General features: G+C 35.4%; 1 long non-coding RNA gene across 1 annotated transcript; it reads left to right on the top strand.

Annotated features, from left to right (window-relative positions):
* Positions 1-1,634: 1,634 nt before the first annotated feature.
* Positions 1,635-4,868, top strand: LOC126693121 (uncharacterized). The gene is made up of 3 exons (XR_007645210.1): positions 1,635-1,927; positions 4,305-4,393; positions 4,659-4,868. It is a non-coding gene; the product is annotated as an uncharacterized LOC126693121 (long non-coding RNA).
* The last annotated feature ends 16,097 nt before the right edge of the window (positions 4,869-20,965 follow it).

The following is a 20,965-nucleotide window of genomic DNA, read 5'->3' as shown; positions in this document are numbered from 1 at the left end:
AGTGGTGGTAGGTGACCGTTAGATGAAGAGCATGTGGAATATGTCTACCATTTGCTTTCTCATGAACAATTCAACTTACCCAGAGGCCGGTAGTACCATTTATTGCACCTGGTAATAGAGAGTTGATGACAAGATTTATCTCCAACATAAATATAGGCAAAAGCCCCCCCCCCCCTGATAGAAGACAATCATTAACGTATGGGTTAGGACTTTTTTTTTTTGTTAATTAGACAGAATACTAATTGGGGGGGGGGGGGGGGGGGGGGTGGTTATATTACGAAGAAATAAGGGAGGTAATTGCTACGGGGCAACATTGCAACTGCCCTATAATTAAGGGGGGAAGTGCAATTTACCCATTAATATATTTTTGAAGCTACTTTTGTGGGGGCATAAGATAAACCATCTCTTCTCAAAAGACTCCACTTTCTATTTTTTATTAGGTACTGTCTGTCCGCATGCAATTGAAACGTGCTTAAGTTATGACATCTGTTTTGCCCTTAAAAGTTATATATTGTATATAAACAAATTTGACAGTGGTTTATTTGATGTAGCAATGAACAAATGGCAGCTGCATCAATGGTTATGCAATCAAGAAGTTAGCTGGCTCTCCTGAAGGGATGGTAGATAAAAATAAAAACCTATAAATTTCTCATGAAAATCAATCCTAACGAATACTTATGATAATTGCGGTTGGTAATGCTAAGGCGAAAAAGTTATATTATTGTTTGTGGGTCCATTAGACCATTAATGAAGTATTTTTTTAAAAAAATTTTTTTTTATTACTTATTATTATTTGAGACTTGAGAGGTCCATCAATGAACTTAAGATAGTGGGGATCAAATAAGGGCCATATACTTTCTCAAAAAAGGAAAAGGAAAAAAAAAAAAGGCCCATATTGGTATATATCCAAATGAAAGTGGAGGGACTTGCTATCCTTTTTTCTCCATCAATAAATAAAAAATAAAAAGTTAGGTGCTAGGTGATTGTTAGATAAAGATATGTTAAAAATTACCTATCACTTTTATATAAATTATTTTTTTTTTTTTACTATTAAGAAAGTTACAGTTTATTACATTAAAATTGTGGCAAAAATAGTTATGATCCTAAATTTTTTTGTTGAAAATTTGTCTTTAGTATATCAATGAATGTGGAAAGGGGAACAATTTGGATTTCTAGAGTGTCAATCAATTGTATCGGAAAAATTAGAATGCTTCTTATATGGATATGAATTCGTGACTCATTTATTTTTTTGTTATTAATAATTTTTTTTCCGTATTTGGATTTTGCTTAAATAAAAAAAAAAATTGATGAAAAAAACAATGTTTTATTTCATAATATTGGCTTTAACTCAACAAAGCTCTACCCTACTTTCTTTTATACCACTGAAATCATTAATAATTGATTCTTAGATTAAGAATGTTTTTAATTCTAACTTCTATATTGATATGGCCCAACTTTAAAATGTTCATTAAGACGATTGATTAGTTGTCATAATCCAATATTCCATTTTAAGGAAACAATATTTATTTCTCTAGATTCACATCTTTGAGACTTTGTGAGGAATTCAACACATGGAGTTTCAACATTTGGGATATAAGATTGAGGGGTCATTCTACGGTACCCATATATTTTTTTGGTGGGTACGGTACCTGCTAAAATCAGAACCATAGATTTTACTTACTCTAATCCTAACCGTTATTTCATTTTAATGAAAATCCTGCTACCGTTCAAGCGGGTTTAGTATAAAAGCCAAAAAAAAAACACAGTCACATACTTTTTCATCTGAGCCCTGGACTCTCTCGCGTTCTCCTCTCTCAAACCGCTTCTATTCTCACTTGGGTGATCTCCATCTCTATCTCGTGGCTTTACTCACCGGTGAAGGTTTCTCAAAAAGATCAAAATCACTTTGATATAGTGGAACTGGAAGGTTAGGATCAAAACCCTAATCCCATAAAATATGCAAAATCTCTTAATTGCCATGTTTGTTTTGTTTCCCCAAATTCTTTGTTTGTTTTTTCGGAAGCAACACAAAAATCGAAGATGGTAGACATTGAGAGTTCATGTATTATCTACACTTTATAGGTTTGAACCGATTTGCTCTCTTCTTGTTTGTTTTTTCAGATAGCTAGTCATGTTTATTATATTTGGATTTTTTAGGACTGGAGTCAAATATGTTGATCATGTAGCAATTAACTTTGCAAGCTCAATTTTGTGCTTGGCAATAACATTAATTACCTCTCCATTACAGAGGAAATATAATTATGGCTAATAGGATGGTTTTCTAATGGTCTATTAGGAGTACATACTTGTTAGTATTGTTATCTTTTCAGTATAATGCTTCTCCCCCCCTATCTTCACATCGCCTTAAATCTAGTCACCATTATTGTAGCTGATTTGGCTATATACAGTATGTTAGAGCCTCAGTTTGTTTTTTCCAAGTACAACTATAATTTTAGTCCTTATTTTTTAGAAGAGTAAATTTCATCTTAAATTGGGTTTGACTTCTAAATGGGAATTTATATATATATATATATATATATATTGCTAGGCCAGGGCTGTTCCCTTCAAGGGAATATATATAGTTCAGTTGGAGAATTCATGCTTCAATGTAAAAATTATGCTTCAGGCTATATTTGGTGCGACGTGCTTTTATGTTGGTCAATGAAATGAATTTCTTTGGGTAATGATTGTTTATTAAGAACCTAGTTTAATCTTTTGAATCTTATTTGATACAAATAGGTTTTTTTGGCTTGGACTTGTTGTCCATATATGCTATTGAATTCTTGATAATTAGGCAAGTGGCAGAACAATTGATGATTATGCATGAAGAATACTTGCATAGAAATCAATAGGTCTCAGCTATAAGTTAAAAGATTTTTTCTCAAAGCAGAGAGGTAACCATAGTTATAGCCATCAGACTGAAATATTCTTTACTTCATGTCTTTGCTATGCATCTTCTCATGTCATATGGAGCAACATTTCATTCTTTAATGTTTCTTTTTGTTGAAAATTAAAAAAGTTTTGATGCCATGTTAGAAGATTCAAGTTACAATGTAAAATAAGAGGTTGAGACTGATTATGTTTTGAAAGTATTGAATTTCTTATGGAAACAAGGTCGATTGGGTTACACACATATTTCGCTGGTAAGTCCAACCTTTTTTATCTCTCAACGATTAATTACTTGTGTTTCTTGATTAATTGTCCTAGTTTAGTTTATGTGTTTTTCATCATCCTCTCATTCTTTTTTTCTTTTTTTTTTTTTTTCTCTTTTTGTTGTATACAATTTTCATTAGACGACACTAGTATTTATAGAGGTAGAGAGTTAACATGCACTAAAGTTTCATATTGTTCAACCAATTTTTGGGTTCATTTTGATGATAGTAGGTTCTAAAATAAATTTGCTATAGGCCACCTTTAGTGCATAATTTGGTATATCCTATGTCACTAAGAAACCTGCTTATTGGAAGACCAAAGTTAAATTTTACTTTGTGTTTTTGTTCTTGCAAATAAACTAGTTATACTATTGTTTTTTTCTTTTTTTTTTTAAAAGAAGAAAAAAGAAAAGGGGGCTAGTTATATTTGTCCTCTATGGCAGGAGAGGTAAGTTTGATTTTTTATTCTGCTATGTTGTTTATTGTTTGTGTGTGGGCTGCTGTAATATCCCGACAAACTATAGTGTTAATTAATGAGGATTATGTACTTATTCAATCTTTGGAAATCTGATTTACTTATTTTTATACATAATTCCTTGAACTTATAAGATTCAGCTCTGAAGAGTGTGAATATTGATTTTCATGTGCTTATTGAAGCTAAGTCCTTGTTTTAAGTTTAAAGTTTAACCCTAAATGACTACACGAAATTGTAATTGCAATGACTGAGTTCTATGCTGCCTTATGGCTGCCCAGGGGTATTTTGGTTACTTAATTAAGAATGTTAATGCAAGTAAGAAAATCAAAGAATGGCTTGTTAATTCTCTGCCATTTGGTTATTTAGAAAATGTCAGTTTGGAAATAATCATTTACTTTGCATTTGGTAGACAAGCTGTAAAAACCTAATGAATTATTAAACCCTTGCAATTGAATTGAATGTGTTTCCTTTGTTATATGATTGAATATGAACGTGAATATAATGATTTTTCTTTGGTTATGTGAATCATGTTTTTTGATATATGTATCTTGTGTTTGGGGAACCTCTTTGAGGTAGGATTAGGATTTCTTTTATTTTGAGAGCTAGGTTTTAGAGATGTATGTATAAGTTTATGCTACGGTAGAATTAATAATAATAAGCTTTGATATTTGGTATAGGTATTACCAGCGCCCAAGTCTGAGCTCCTTCGACCTTCGGCTCTTGATTCCTCTGCTTTCAAGTAAGGGATAAGTGATATGAGCATTTGGTAAGTCATGAGGTTATTTTACAAAAATTATTATGCACTAAGAGGTTTTGAATAGAGATATTGCATACAATTATGTTTTAAACAAAGATATGTTTGTTATGCTTACAAAATCTAAAGTATATAAAATAATATGCATGAAATTAAAAGATGTTCTCCTATCTGAATATCCATAAAATGAAATGCTTTGGTTTACATGCATTCTTATTAAATTCTCATGTAACTTACCCTTATTGAGCTATTTAGCTCACCCCTTCTACTTTTTCAGTCAACAGGTTTTATTCTGGAGCAGAGGGAGCCTTAATCGAGTTTTGGGAGGAACTGGTTTTAGCTTTAAAAGTATAACCCCTGTTTTGGAAGTTTGATGCTTAGCTTTGTAGTATTGTGTATTTTAGGATCTAATGAAAGTTGCGTACTTTAATATATTAAGAGATGTAAATGTGAAATTTCGAAATTGAATGACTGGTGGATTAAGTTATCCCTTGGAGTACAATGTAGATGCTTTGAATATCAAGTGAAAAATTATATATTAAAGTAAAGAAATAATAGTGAAAATAAAGAGGAAAGCTTTTGTTTAAAAGTTTAGTTGGTTCTTGTTAATATCAGGTTCAAGCTTGATATTAACATGCTAGTCATGGTAAAAAATCTAGGTATTGGGTTTAGGTCGTGACAGTTGCTATTACTTCATGCACCTTTTTTCAAGTTCAGTATCAGTCAAATCAACTTATAGACAAAAACAAAGAATATGTTGTAGCTAAACATCAAAATTTGTTGAGTTCTTCCAATTTTCTGTTTGTAGCAAGCCTTTTTCTTCTCCTTCTAAAGAGGCATCCAAGCCATCCAAATTCCAACAATAGTGTTTAGCAGTTTGAACTTTAAGAAATAAGCTTCTAGGGTTTAATGATTGCCTTGGTTGTTTTAATGAGTTGACATGCTCTTTGCAAGGATAACTTTGTCTGGGGTTTAAAAAGAAGGCACGACAAGTGCTTGAGGAAATTTTTGATAGAATTTCAAATAGGGATTTCTCAATTCAATTAGTTATATGATAAATTCATATTTTGCAAGCCCAAGTTGTTACTAATAGCAAATTATTAGTTGGTTATGATGACAGATTTTTAGTTATCATTTTGTGAATTGGATTGTCAATGGCTTTTTCATTATCTCATGTATTTATTAAAAATGTTACTAAAAATAAAATGTAGAAGGTTTAAGAAAAAAAATAATTGGAAAAAATATTTTATGATCTTAATTCCAAATCCAAATCCAAATTTAGGTATTCGAACAATGGAATTTCAAATAATGAATTTCAAATCCTTCATTGTATAAAAATACTCAAACAAGGAATTTTAAAATTAATGGATTTCAAATTAAGGCATTTAAATCCATTGATTTAAAATCCAAATCCAAGTTGCCATCTAAACACAACCCTAAGTTTTTTTGTAGGAATTTCAAAATAAAACTTAAAAAAATTTAAAATCATAAGGTTGAGGTCAACACTAGGGCACTAAGTTGTGGTTCTAACTACTAAATATATTAGTTAAAACAACCTCCCATAAATGCATGTGTGTGTGTGTACAAGATAGTTTTTTTTAGATAACTTATCATATTTTAAATTTCAATAAGTATACTACAAAATACAACAACTTAATGACAAAAGAAAATTTATAAGTTCCACCGAGAATTTTAAGGGGGGGGGGGGGGGAAGCAAGTAGAGTGATTATATAAATTTTTTTTGTCATTTTGGTCTTGCAAATAAAGGTTTTAGGGGGTATTTTGGTCATTTGTTAGATTTCAAAGGTCTTTCAGTCATTTTATAGGTTTCTAAAGGTATTTTGGTAATTTTTTAGGTTTTGGGGGGCATTACAGTCATTTTATAGGTTCTAAGGGTTTTTCAATCATTTTTTAGGTTTCAGCCTTTAGGGTCATTTTGGTCATTTTTAGGTTTCACAGTCATTTTTGTCATTTTGTAGGTTTTAAGGGTATTTCAATAATTTTAGAGGGTTTAAGGTGGGTATTTTGGTCATTTTATAGGTTTCAAGGGTATTTCGGTCATTTTTTAGGTTTCAAGTGTATTATGGTTATTTTTTAGGTCCTAAAGGTATTTCAATCACTTTTTAGGTTACAAGGTCATTTTAGTTATTTTTTAGGTTTCAGGGTCATTTTTTAGGTTCTAAGGGTATTTCGGTTATTTTTTAGGTTTCAGGTGCATTAGGGTCGTTTTTTAGGTTTTAAGGGTATTTTAGTTACATTTTAGGTTACAAGGTCATTTTAGACTTTTTATAGATTTCAAGGTCTTTGAGGTCATTTTTTAGGTTCTAAAGGTATCAAAGGGTATTTCAGTCATTTTTTAGGTTTTAGGGTCATTTCAGTCATTTTCTAGGTTCTAAGGGTATATTAGTCATTTTATAGGTATTAAGGGTATCACAGTAATTTTTGAGAGTTTTGGGGAGGGGGAGTATTTTTGTCACATGTGATGTTGATACTGTCTAATGTGACAATGAAACCTTCAAATGTGAGAAAAAAAAATAAGGGAACAATTGAATGTGATAAAAGAACGGTCACATGAGATGTTGATACTGCCCAATATAACAATGGAATTGTCAAGTGTGAGAAAAAAATAGGGTACCACCGAATGTGACAAAAGTACATTTAGATGTGATGTTGATACTACTTAATGTGATAATAGGACCATCAAATGTGAGAAAAAAGAAAAAAAAAATAGAACCACCAAATGTGACAAAAGAATAGTCATATGTGATGTTGGAACTGCACAATGTGAGGATAGAATCGACAAATGTGAGAAAAAATAAAGGAACCACTGAATGTGACAAAAGTATAGTCATATGTGATGTGGATACTACACAATGTAAGGATGGAACTATCAAAAGTCGGGGGTAAAAAAAAAAACCACCAAATGTGACAAAAGTACTATTAAATGTGATATTGGAACTGCACAATGTGAGAATGGAACCGTCAAATGCGAGTAAAAATAAGAGAACCACCAAATGTGATAAAAAAATTGTCACATTTGATGTTGGAACTACACAATGTGAGGATGGAACCGGTAAGTGTGAGGATGTAACCGTCAAATGTGAGAAAAAAAAAGTAAGGGAATTGCACAATGTGAGAAAAGAACTGTCACATGTGATGTTGGAACTGCATAATGTGAGAATGGAACCATCAAATGTGAGAAAAAAAGTAAGGGAACCACAAAATGTGAGAAAAGAACTGTCACATGTGATGTTGGAACTATACAATGAGAGGATGGAACCGACAAATATGAGAAAAAAAGTAAGGAACCACCTAATGTGACAAAAGAACTGTCATATGTGATGTTGGAACCGCACAATGTGAGGATGTAACCGTCAAATGTGAGAAAAAAAAGTAAGGGAACTGCACAATGTGAGAAAAGAACTGTCACAATGTGAGAAAAGAATTGTCACATGTGATGTTGGAACTGTATAATGTGAGGATGGAACCATCAAATGTGAGAAAAAAGTAAGGGAACCACCAAATGTGAATAAAGAACTATCACATGTGATATTGGAACTGCATAATATGAGAATGGAACCATCAAATGTGAGAAAAAGGTAAGGGAACCACCAAATGTGAGAAAAAAACTGTCACATGTGATGTTGGAACTGCACAATGTGAGAATAGAACTGTCAAATGTAAGAAAAAAGTAACCTGGTATAACAGGTTACCTACTAGTGGGTACCGTACCCCCCTTTTTTATGGGGGGTACCATAGAATTACCCAAGATTGAGTAGTATCTTTTGAATCTTGAACACTCTTTCTCTTAAAATGTAAATCAATTGTGGATAATTTCTCTAAAACTTACTCAAACTTTGAAACTTTAAATTTTAGATTGTCTAATATATATAGTATTATAAAATGTAGATCTAAATAGCTATGTATAATAATTACACATGCATTATAAAAAAATAAAAAAAAATAAAATACAAATATATATATATATATATATGTATATATATGTTAAAAAACCAAAAACCAAAAAGTAAAAACCAATATGCATAACACCTAAACAAAAAAAGTTTGTGCAAGCCAGTTGGAAGGCACTAGCTACTTTAATAACAATAAATTTGGAAATTACTCAACTTAAAACTTAACTGAGAGGATTCACATTGGTGGATCTAAAAAAAATACTTATTTTCCATCCTCAGATGCTATTTTATTTATTTTACCAATCTATTTAACAATACACCCAACATCTCAATTCTTATTTTTACAAACAATCCAATAAAATAATATAAACACAGTAAAATAATATAATATAAATTACTCTTCTCACTCCTCTTTCTTCTTCCTTGTCTTTCTCTCTTCACTGAATATTACTCTTCTCTCTCTCTCTCTCTCTCTCTCTCCACTATAAACTAACCAACCAGTCACCACCGAACCACCACCACCACTGAACCACCAAACTAGCAACCCAAATCACAAATTAATTTTGAAACCAAACCAAGATCCCCAACCCATTCAAATCCCCATTCCAACCCAATGCAACCACCGAAACAACACCACTGACCACCAAAACTTTGAAACAAACCCAAAACCCACAACCTGTTCAAACCCATGGCAGCAGCAAACCCATGATCCACGACCCATGATGAGCAAAACCCACCCATGACCCACGGTGAGCAAAGCCTAAAAATGATCCACACCCACCATTGCCTTCAAGCCTCCACCACACCAAACCACTACCTCCAGCTCTTCATCACATCCTTTTGTCTCTTTCTTCATCGTAGCCACAACCCATATCACCACCACCACCACCACAAAACCAACCCACCACCGTAATCCACCACCACACAAACCCACTATGCCTCCACCATTGGAAATGCCAATCAGAAGCCACCCACCCAAGGCCGATCTATGGCCACAATAAATAGCAAACCAAAATCTTGAATAAGAGAGAGAAGCAAGAGTCAGTGTGAGAGGAAGAGAGGAGAGAGAGTGAGAGAAATGGAGAAGAGAAAAGAAATAAGAGAGAGAGAGAGTTTGAAAGTGAAAGGAAGAAAGAAGAGAGAGAGTGTGTGTGATATATTTTTATAAGAAGAGAGAGAGAGAGAGAGAGAGAGAGACCGTGGAGATCAGTAAAGGGCAAAAAAGTCATGGCAAGGAATAGGACATTAACCCAACTGAACAAAAAAGCCACTGATAGTAGCAAGTCCCATTTCACCTCAACCACACAACCTCTTTCCTTTCTCGACAACAATGGCGTTAATGCAAGCTTCCAATTCTCATTAGCTTCATGTGCCGAGTTGGGTAAGAAAGGTTAAGGGAGAGACCGTGGAGATCATAGGGGGGTGATAGAAGGAATCAAAGTGTGACCGACGCATGTGGCGGAGTGGATTGCTCCAAGCTTGAAGGAAGCTTGGAAAAGGATGCTGAACTCGAGGTGGGTGTTGGGTTAACTACCATTGTTGTACCCAACTTGGGAAAGGATGACGAACCCGAGGTGGGTGTTAGGTATGGGGGTGATCGAGCATTGCCTGACACTGAGTCTAGGGAGAAGGACGGTGGCAATGTTGGAGAAGATAGGATGGAATTCCAAGAAGGTGGCAGATCTGTTACCTCCTCATGAAGAGTGCCCTACTCCTAATCTTTCTTTAATCATGAATATTATAGTTTGGAACAGTAGGGGCATTTTGAAGCCCAATTTTCAGAACCATGTGAGAGAGTTGGCTAGGAATCATAACCTGGCCATCTTAGTAATGGAGACCAGGCTTGGCGGAGCTTGTGCAAAGGAAATAACGGATAGATTTCCTTTTGATGGCGCCATTCTCACCGAAACAGTTGGGTTCACAGGAGGCCTCTGGCTGCTTTGAAATTCCGATCTTGTGGAGGTGGTGCAATTGGCAAATACTAAGCAGAAAATCCATGTGGAAGTAAAGGTACTTGCTACTAACCTCTCTTGGATTTTCTCTGCTGTCTATGCTAGTCTTAGGAGTGTAGAAAGATGTGTTTTGTGGGAAAATTTAATTAAAGTTGCAGATCTTCATAATAAACCTTGGGTGATAGCCGAAGATTTTAATGAACCCCTGGTGGGTGAGTATAAGTTTGAAGGAAGGCCAATCAACATCTCTAGATCACTATTATTCAAAGATTGCCTAGATAAGTGTAATATGGTGGATTTGGGTTTCTCGGGGCCTAGGTACACGTGGACTAATAGGAGGGAGTTAAACAACCTCATTCAAGAGAGAATAAATAGATATTTCATGAATCCGAGCTGGTGCCTCTTATATCCGGATGCTAGAGTGTCTCATCTCACTCAATGCCATTCGGATCATTGTCCGGTGCTACTAGAGACTGTTCCCAGACAAACCACCTTCCTAAAGAGGCCTTTTAGATTTCAGAGCTTCTGGCTGTCTGATCCTTCTTTTCCTTAAGTTATGACTAAAGCCTGGAATCAGGATGGGAGCCTCTTTGCCTCTATAGCAAGTTTCGTAAATGAAGCGACTCTCTGGAATAAAAATCAGTTTGGGAACATATTTGGGAAGAAAAGGAGATTGATGGCTAGACTTAATGGAATCTGGTGGGTTTTAGCTTCCAACCCCTCCACCTCCCTTATTGACCTGGAGAATTAGCTTCAAAAAGAATTGGAATTAGTGCTGAATCAGAAGTTTGAGTTGTGGGCATTAAAATCCAGAATTAATTAGATGGTGATGGGAGACTGAAATACCTCTTTTTACCACATTTCTGCTCTTGCAAGGTGAAAAAGGAATACAATTACTATGATTAAAAATAAGGTAGGGGATTGGTTATCGGAGGAAAGAGAAGTCATGACTCATTTTAGAGAGGGGTTTATCAGGCTGTATTCTACCACCCAAGTAAAGGCTGATTGGAGTTATAACCTTTGGCATGGATGGCAAGTTAGTCTCACGGAGGAGGAGAAAAATAGCTTAGATTAGCCGGTGTTAGATGAAGAAATTGTCTCTACCTTGTGGTCCCTTAAGGCTTTTAAAGCCCTAGGACCCGATGGACTACATGCTGGTTTTTTTCAAAGATTCTGGCTCATAGTGGGGGATTCAGTGAAAAAAGAAATCATGAATGTGTTCCTATGTAGGAAAATTCCAGATTATCTGAATAGCACCAATATTATCCTTATTCCCAAGATTCAAATCCCAGAGTCCATTAGTAGTTTTAGACCTATTAGCTTTTGCAACTTGGTGTACAAAATCATCACTAAAATTATAGTAGGAAGATTGAGACCATATTTGGATAAATTAATAGGCCCTTGCCAAGCAGCTTTTGTGCCAGGAAGAAGAGGAGTGGATAATACAATTATTGTTCAAGAATTGATTCACACTGTGGGTAAAACTAAGGGTAGAGGAGGCTATATGGCTTTGAAGATTGATTTAGAAAAAACCTATGATAAACTGGAGTGGAGCTTTATTAGGGATATGTTGATCCGATTTAATCTCCCAGGGAATTTAATTGATCTTATTATGAGCTACATTTCTTCGGTATCTACCTCTTTACTCTTTAATGGAGGGGCCCTGGAACCTTTTTTGCCCACTAAAGGGTGTGAAGATAAGGCTTGGATTCCTGTTAAAGCTTCTCGGAGAGGGCTGGCATTCTCACACCTGTTTTTTGCAGATAATCTAGTCCTTTTTGCCAAGGCAAACATGGGAAATCGCCTAGTTATTAGAGAAGTGTTGGATGATTTTTGTAGCCAGTCAGGGCAGACCATAAGTGAAGCAAAATCCAGGGTTTTCTTTTCTCCAAATGTGGACCAAAGTGACAGAGAAGCATTGAATAACATTCTTGGTTTCAGTCTACACTTAATTTGGGAAAATACCTTGGCCATCATGGTGCTTCAAATCAGGATTTTAACTTTGTGTTGGACAAGGTTAAAAAGAAACTTGCAGGTTGGAAAGCAAACCTCCTTTCCTTGGCTGGGAGGTCAGTTTTAGTTCAAGCATCCACCTCAGCCATCCCAGCTTATGTAATGCAGTGCAGCTAGCTCCCAGGGAAGATTCTAGATGACATAGATCAAGTTAATAGGAATTTCTTGTGGAATTCTTCATCTAACAAGAAAAGCATGCATTGGGTGGGTTGGAAGAAGGTCACTACCCCTAAGGATGTAGGTAGGTTGAGCATCCAAGCTGCCAAGGGCAGAAATACGGCGTTACTTGCTAAATTAAACTAGAGATTTCACATGGAGAAAGATTCTCAATGGGCGAAAGTTCTGAGATTGAAGTACCGCAAAAATCAGCGTTTAAACTCCAGGAATGAAGAAAGTTTACCTTGTTCTTGCACTTGGAGAAGCATGAAGAAAGGGGAAGCTATTTTTAAAAAACATCATCTAAGTTACCATCGAATAAAATATTCTTAAAATTAAGGATGTAGCTAGTTTGGATGGGTGGAATTGGAACTTGCTGCAGATGGAGGTCCTTGAGGATGTTAGAAGAAAGATCCAAGCTACCCCTTTCCCGTGTGTAGTAAGGAATGAGGATAAACTAGCCTGGAGTCCTTCTCTTAAGGGTTCATTTGATCTTAGAAGTGCTTATCTCCTTGTTAGTGAGCCCCTCCTTGATCCGGCTTTCCAAGGGAAGTGGATTTGGAAGATAGATACTTTGCCGAGGATTTAAACTTTCATTTGGAAATGCATGCACAAGAGTATTGGGGTAAGAGATTGTCTACAAGCTAGGGGGATGCAAGTTGATAACATTTTCCCTCACTGTCACAATAGCCCTAAGTCCATCCTACACGCCCTTCGGGACTGCCATGTGCTTAAGAGAATATGGCACCAGCTGGGCATCAGCTACCAGGACACAGCCTTCTTCTCGGCCAACCTCCAGGATTGGATTATGTTTAATTGTAGAGATAAAGGGATTCAAAATTCAGGACAAGTTCATTGGAACCAAATCTTTATGTTTGCTATATGGAAAATTTGGAAGGAAAGGAATCAGTTGGTATTTGAGAACAAGGAATTGAAATCAAGCCTTGCCTTGGACATCAACGATCGAGCTCTTGAATACTTCCACTATGTTGGTAAGCCGTTAGGGACTAAACATAAAATTTTGAAGCAGGTGCGATGGGAGAAACCTTGTAGTGGCTGGTTGAAATTAAACACGGATGGCACATCCATGGGGAATTTGGGTTTGGCTAGTGGTGGAGGTCTCCTTTGAGATGAGAATGGCAGCTGGATTGGGGGTTTTGCTAGGAAGATTGGAGTAGCAAGTAGCTTCACTGCCGAGCTATGGGCTCTGAGAGATGGCCTCCTGTTATATCGTCAAAGGAATGCTTAAGCTATTGCTATTGAATTAGATGCAAGAGCCATTGTTGATGCCTTCAACCACCAAACTAATTCCTACACTATTGTGTCCCAATTATGGATGACTATAGGCATCTGGTTAATCAGATTCCCCAGGTGAGCATTAGACACGTTTACAGGGAAGCTAACAGAAGTGCAGATTGGCTTGCCAATTTCGGTCTAAAACTAAATTCTGAGTTTGAGTTTTTTACTGGTCCGCCTGTGGATCTTATTTTTGTGTTGGAGGCTGATAGTCATGGATTATATTGTAACAGGCAGTGTACTGAACCTGTTTTTACTGTTTAGCTTTAATGATATTCCGTTTTCTACCAAGAGAGAGAGAGAGAGAGAGAGAGTGATTACAATAAATATTTTTATGCTTACAAGAATAGCAGGTTGTATATACACAAACTTACCGTTCATGGTGGCTAAAAAAATTTAGCAACACACACCTTGGCAAAGCTCAATTTGAGCAAGTGGGATGCTAAAATAGCAATTTGGGAGGTGTGCACTTAGAGCATTCACAATAATGGTGCCAAATTGATATATTGCTATTTTCAACAACCAATATAACAAAAATGAAGCTGCAATGAAAGTGCTACTGCTAATTTTTTTTAGCAATTAAGTTACAGAAAATTGCCATCTATAAAAAAATTAATTTCTTTTTCCTTTTACTCCCTCCGTTAAAATTTTTTTTTTTCTCACTTTTCTACTCCCTTATCAAACAAAGCCTTAATTTATAGCTAATAATTTGTCCAATATGTAACTAATAGTGGTCATATCATTGATATATCCTTAGGAAAACTTCCTAGTCTTGCCGGTGACAAAAATATGTCGATCTGGAGGTCTATTATTTAAGTCTACGGCCCCCTTTTTTTATTTTTTATTTTATTGTTTTTTTTTTTTGGTTAAAATTTTATTGTTTTTAGATGTTAGTGTCTATAATATATAGATAGTAAACTACTCTTTCGCAATTTAATAGTGTCTAAGATATGTACATATTACGTTCAAGTTAGGTTAAAGAGATATTTGGAAATGAGAGGTGCTAATGCAAGGCCTTCAAAGATGTTGTGTGCTTTACCAGCATTTTGGTAGTGTTGGAACGTGAGCTGTGCCATTTCACCTCAAAACCAATTGTTGATGAGAAAGATACACTCAAATCTTTTATGGCATTTGACGTTATGCCATGTGGGCCTGTTTTTAGAGTGGTTGTAGGGAGTTAAATTGTGGTTTCCCCAACAATCCCTCCCTCACAATGACACTCCCATGACTCGAACTCATAACCTTGGCTTTGATACCATTTATCAAACTGTGAGCTGTGCCATTTCACCTCAAAACCAATTGGTGATGAGAAAGACACTCAAATCTTTTATGGCATTTGACATCACGTCACGTGGTCCTGTTTTTAAAGTGGTTGTAGGGAGTCAAATTGTGGTCTCCCCAACAGGTAGTTAGTCTGATCTTTTTATTTATTTATTTATTTATGATGAGTCAATCTTCTCATATATGATTTAATAGCACATAACTATATGAAAGAAGCATCACTTTGTAAGATATTTAATTAGAAACATTTTAGAACTTTGGCAATGGGCATTCAACTTGAGGATCTAGGATATGAAACTAGTAATCGAGATATTTTTTCAATGTAATCACATGCTGATTTAGTTACCAAGTGATTTTTCAGATAATATTATGACAGCCACTTGTGGACTGTAGAGTCATGTCCATACTTCAGTTTAGATACCACATAAAAGAGAGAGAGAGAGATGAAAATTAGAGACAATCATCAAATGATGTGTTTAGTTTGAATAAATTAAGATGTTCATCATTTCAATATCCCAACAACTCTCTAACTCTGATTATATGTTAAATTTCAGGAAGACAGATGTTAAGGGATAAGGTAATGCAAGTACTATAGAAGCAACTAATGTCCATTCTCTTGCAAATAAGAAGCCTGCATATTATGTAATTGTGTAAATATTTTTTTATAGATAAAGTTTAGTTATAAAATTAGTTGTAACTTAAGGCTACAACCTTACTCAATATCTTAGGCTACAACTAATTTTGCAACTAAATTTTGTCCTTCTTTTATTTCCCCTTATTTTGTATTTTGCATGGGTAATTAGCATGAAAATATTACAATACTTATATAATATAAAAAGTGATTGGCTTGTTTGAGATAATTTTTTTATTTAAATCGCATAATAATGAGAGAGAGATTATAGGTAAGACAATGGAATTTGGAAAATGATGTCTATCTAGGTGGAATTTGTTGTTGACATAAGATTTTGAATTTCCCCTTCTAATTTTGCCAAACTCAGGAAATTACTAACAGTTGAATTTATTACACCGACTTTATCCCAAATTTTGTCAAAAATATCACTCCCAAACACAAAATATATTTTTGGTAGACATCTATAGTTTTGGTAAGTCGGAAAGTTTAGATTGTATTTCAATTGTTGGAGTTGAAGTATTGACTAGAAGAGAGAGCCAAGCATGGCGGTTATTATAAGAAAGGAAAATATCAATCTTTTCGGTAAAATTACACAAAAAGCTCCGCAACTGTTATTTTCCAACATACCTTTTTTTTTTTTTTTTTTTTTTTTCGCTGAATAATACTTTATTGACCAAGCTAAATAAGAGAACAGTTAGAAGAGCTAGGTCTGGATCCATCTCAATTCAAAGCATGGACAATTGGTGGCGATAGGGAGGAGATGGGCACCGGCCCAGTCCATAACAAAATGGCAGCCCATTGTGCTAACAGATGGACAGACATGTTGCCTTCTCTGTACATGAGAAATTTACATTTACAAAAGGTTTGGCTAAATTAAGAATATTTTCAACTATAGCTTTAATGCTCCAATGAGGAGATTAGCCTCATTTTTGCAGAGGCTCTATCACATTCCATGCATTTCCTTCTATAATTATTCTATTAAATCCCTTAGCTGCTGCTCTACGGATAGCACACCAAGCTACCTCATCTTCACGTACCACGAATAGAACTTCCTGGACTAATTTTCTCAGTCCATGCCTCAATAAGATTCCCTTCATGGTCTCGGCTTACCACAGCCACAAGGTTATATCCTTCTCTAATAGCTACATCAAAATTCAATTCATTTGGTTCCTATCAAATAAGCATAACTTTTAATAGGATTAAGTCTTTATTTGTAGTTTCTCAAAAAAAAAAAAAAAGTCTTTATTTGTTAAGTTTGTTTCTTCGAACAATGACATCATAGTACTATCATCTATAACTTGGATCACATGACGACTTTTGTCCTACTTTGATTGCATCTCTATAGACTATATGGAACTAAAATGGCAAACCTTAAGTTGCACTTTTATTTAATAGATCTTTAAGACGGATTGAGATCTAGGTATTTCATTTGATGTAATTGTTATGGATGATTGAGATTTAAAGTTGCAAAAAGCTACATTAAATCTCAACTATTAAATATTAAAAAAATGAGAAAAAAAAAAAAAAGAATAGTAAAAAATTGTTGTGAGAAGGAGGATGATTAATTGCAAGGTGTAATTGTACATTGCAATTGCACTGGGTCTCAATCCCCCTAAGACCAGTCTAAATACTCAATTTCAAGGGGGCTTGGTAAAGGATATAACTGAAAGTGTTATAAAGTGGGCGAAGGTTAGTGTCATTGTCATTGTCATTGTCGTAGTTGGCTATCGTTTTTCTTCTATATAGGATGGCTTGGAAAGGAGAGGCCTCGAGAAATCAGTGTACTTGATCGAGCTAGTAGAGGTTGTTATAACAGTTAACTAATCAGTAAGGCATGCGTCTATTCTTTTTCTAGTTTCGTAATATGCAATACATGCATGATGTTCTTGGTTAATGTAGGTGTGTGTGACACCAGCTGAGAAGCTTTTGCATGTGTATAATGAAAAGTAGGGGACAAATTAAATGTGGATTTTGCGTTTGGAAAGCTACGCTACTGAGTTGAACAAGGCTCTCATAGCAGCAGCAGTTCATTAATGCCCTTTTTGATGTACTTTTTCTTGTTCTTGTTCTAAACTACTTTGCATGAATGGTTAGGTGAAAATAGCCAAATATCACATTTTAGCAAAATTTATGACAAATTAACACTGTTTCGAAAATATTTAGCAATTTACCACTTTTTTAGTACTAGAGTTCCACAAAATCGAGTTCTAAATAGTACTCGAGTTCAATGAACTCGAGTTCCTAGTGAGTCGCCGGCGTGGCATTGTTGACTTGGAATTTGTGTAATTAAAAAAATAATATGGTACTCGATATTACTGAAATCGAGTTTCTTTATAGTACTCAAGCTTCATACAGTCGAGTACCTTTTTATTATTATTATTATTTTTTTTTTACTTTTTTTCCTTTTTCTACTTTTTGTTTCATACAAAACTTTTACTTAAGAAATGCAGACTTGTTTTCCGCACAACTACTATGTTGACTCTATCTATATATATAGCTATATATGCTATATGCCATTCTCATCCTTGACACATATCTAACTCAATGGCTTTCTTTGTTTGCTTCTTCCTCTTGTGATCGTTGTGTCCACCAAGCTAAGGTTGCCTATTTCTCCAAAGCTTCAGTACTTTCATGAAACTTGTCAAGTCAAAGAAAATGGCAAGCATTTATGGCCAAAGTGTCATCCATTTCGGCCAAAAGAAAAGAAGCATGAATTTGGTTTGCATGTTAGGTGTTGTTCCTAGCCATCTTTTTTGACAATTCATGAAGAACATTTAATGCAAGCTCTTGCATTTCTTCACGCATGAAACTTCTTGAATATCATGTATCTTCTAGACATAGGCATGCAAGCCATTTAATGGTTTGTTGGCTAATGTCAAGCCACTAAGTTCGACTATTCAAGCCATTCCAACATAAACAAAAAGTAGAAAAAGGAAAAAAAAAAAAAAAAAAAAAAAAAAAAAAAAAAAAAAAAAGAAGAAGAAAAGAAAAGAAAAGAAAAACAAGGTACTCGACTGCACTAAGCTCGAGTACTATAAAGAGATACTCAATTTAGGTAGTATCGAGTATCACATTATTTTTTTTAATTACACAAATTCCAGGTCAGCAGTATCACGCTGGCAACTCACTAGGAACTCGAGTTCACTGAACTCGAGTACTATTTAGGACTTGATTTTGTGGAACTTGAGTACTAAAAAAGTGGTAGATTACTAAATATTTCTGAAATAGTACTAGTTTACCACAAATTTTGCCAAAACGTGACATTTGGCTATTTTCACTTGAATGGTTATAATAAGTTACTATCTTGTAAGAATAAATAATGACATGTATCGTTCCGGAATATATATAATAAAAGATCTTTGATTTTAAAGTACAATATATCAATTCATATACTGAACAATATTTATTTAGGCAATTCATACCAATAGTGTGTTTCAAAATTTGGGAGAGGATGAATGAAAATTAAATTTTCTTATATAATTTGGTAAAATTAAAAATGAGGGGTATGGATGGATATCTTGTCCAACACCTCCCAAACCTTTTTTTGCCCCGTTCAAAAAAATTTAAATAAAGTGAATTAAACCACTCCATCGTGCCCCTTCTACTCTCTTCTTCACCCTTTCATCCAAAAATGCTGTAAATGTCCTTCAGGGGGACTGCAATAGTGAGCTTCCATTTGGAAAAAGTAGAATTTGTGCAAAAAATTACAATTTGAATACCAAATTGTGCCTTTTGGCCCCAAAAAGCTAAAATGTCCTTAATAGGTCATTAGCAACATTTACTCAACATATGCTATAAACTGTCATTATCATTAGGAATGCATCATGATGATGCTGAAAATCGTCAGTTAATTGCATAGTACTCATCTGCTCGAGTTAATACTTGCGAAAAAAAAAAAAAAAAAAAAAAAACTCTGGGAGAGTACTGGTGTGGTACCGGCCAAAGTCCCTCCGAAGGTTAAGTTAGAAATCTTTTCATAACTCTAAAGTGCCAGAATTGGGGTGAATTATGTGTACCTTTTTTCCTGAGGGCCTTAGTGTAGAATCGACCTCCGTTTTTTTGCATTGGAAGGTGTTTCCTTACGGGGAAGATTAGCATAAATGTGCGTATATTACAGGATCCCTTTCCTGTTAGAATTCTATTGATTAGGGTTAATTGTGGGACACAAGTTGTTTCCATTTAGGATTCCTTGGAGGCCACTTAAGCCATGTGGATACCACGTGGCCTTGAGATCCGTTCGCCTCGTGTCCGTGTATCTCATATCCGTCCATGTGTGGAGACTTACCGTCCACTTAGTCTAGTATCGTTAGGTCTATTTAAACGGATCTGTCATCCCTAATTTTATACTTTTCATTTGCCCCCTCACTCCATGGGTCCGTCACCCCCTCTACACGGACCTATGGAGTGACGGTTAGACTTGTTTCCTGAGAAATGCACATAGATTGACAAGCTAGCCTAGGGTCATTAAATGTCGTAGGGGTATGTGTCATTTCCCTAGTGGCCAATCTCTTGAACGAAGCGTCCCTTCGTCTTTCGCGTTGTTCCCTCTATATAAGCCTACTCTCTTACCTCTCATTTTTTACTTTCCGCGGTGAATTCATAATCAAAGCATCTACCTTGTCAAACCAGCCTATCGTCAACTTGGTGCATCCATCATCTACACCTTTCCTGTTGCTCATCTTCAATTAGTAAGTATCCTTCACCTTTTATTGAATTCTCTTGTCATTTTTTAGATTTTGCACACCTGTAGTCTATGTAGATCCGTCAGTGACTTAGGGTTTACCCGTCACGTGTAGGTGACAGATGTCTAGTGAGTCAAGTAACCAATTGTTTGTCCGCGAGGGAGCGGGCTACGATGAGGTGTTCCCGTCAGGTTAGAACGACCCCGGAACCTTAAGTGAAGAAAGGAATTCGTCGGCTACCATACCTTCCACAAGGGATGAGGATTTGGACACAGATAGGTTAGAAGGTGACTCTACTGAGGGAATAGTTGGTGCTGAGAGCTCCTAACCCAATCTGTCATAGGTCCAGATGGACTTAGGGAGTTTATAATACTTCCTTTGTGGACAGTCAATGACTTCATATCTACCATCAAACAATCACATTTTAATACACTTAAGGACAAGTACCAGATTCCCGTCCACATACCCCTCCGTCAACCCTATAAATTGGAGAAGTGTTATTATGAGGGTGTTGAAGATGTCGGAATCTATGAGCAAATGCTGAAATCAAGGCTCAAATTCCCATTAAGTGCTCTCCACCGTCACCTCCTTTAATACTTAGGGTTGGTTGTCACCTAAATTGCCCAAACGCTTGGAGGGTTTTCCTTGGCGCAGAGGTT

The sequence above is a fragment of the Quercus robur genome, chromosome 7, assembly GCF_932294415.1.
Source record: "Quercus robur chromosome 7, dhQueRobu3.1, whole genome shotgun sequence".
In the NCBI taxonomy this organism is placed as follows: Eukaryota; Viridiplantae; Streptophyta; class Magnoliopsida; order Fagales; family Fagaceae; genus Quercus; species Quercus robur.
This window is presented reverse-complemented; position numbering and strand designations above follow the sequence as displayed.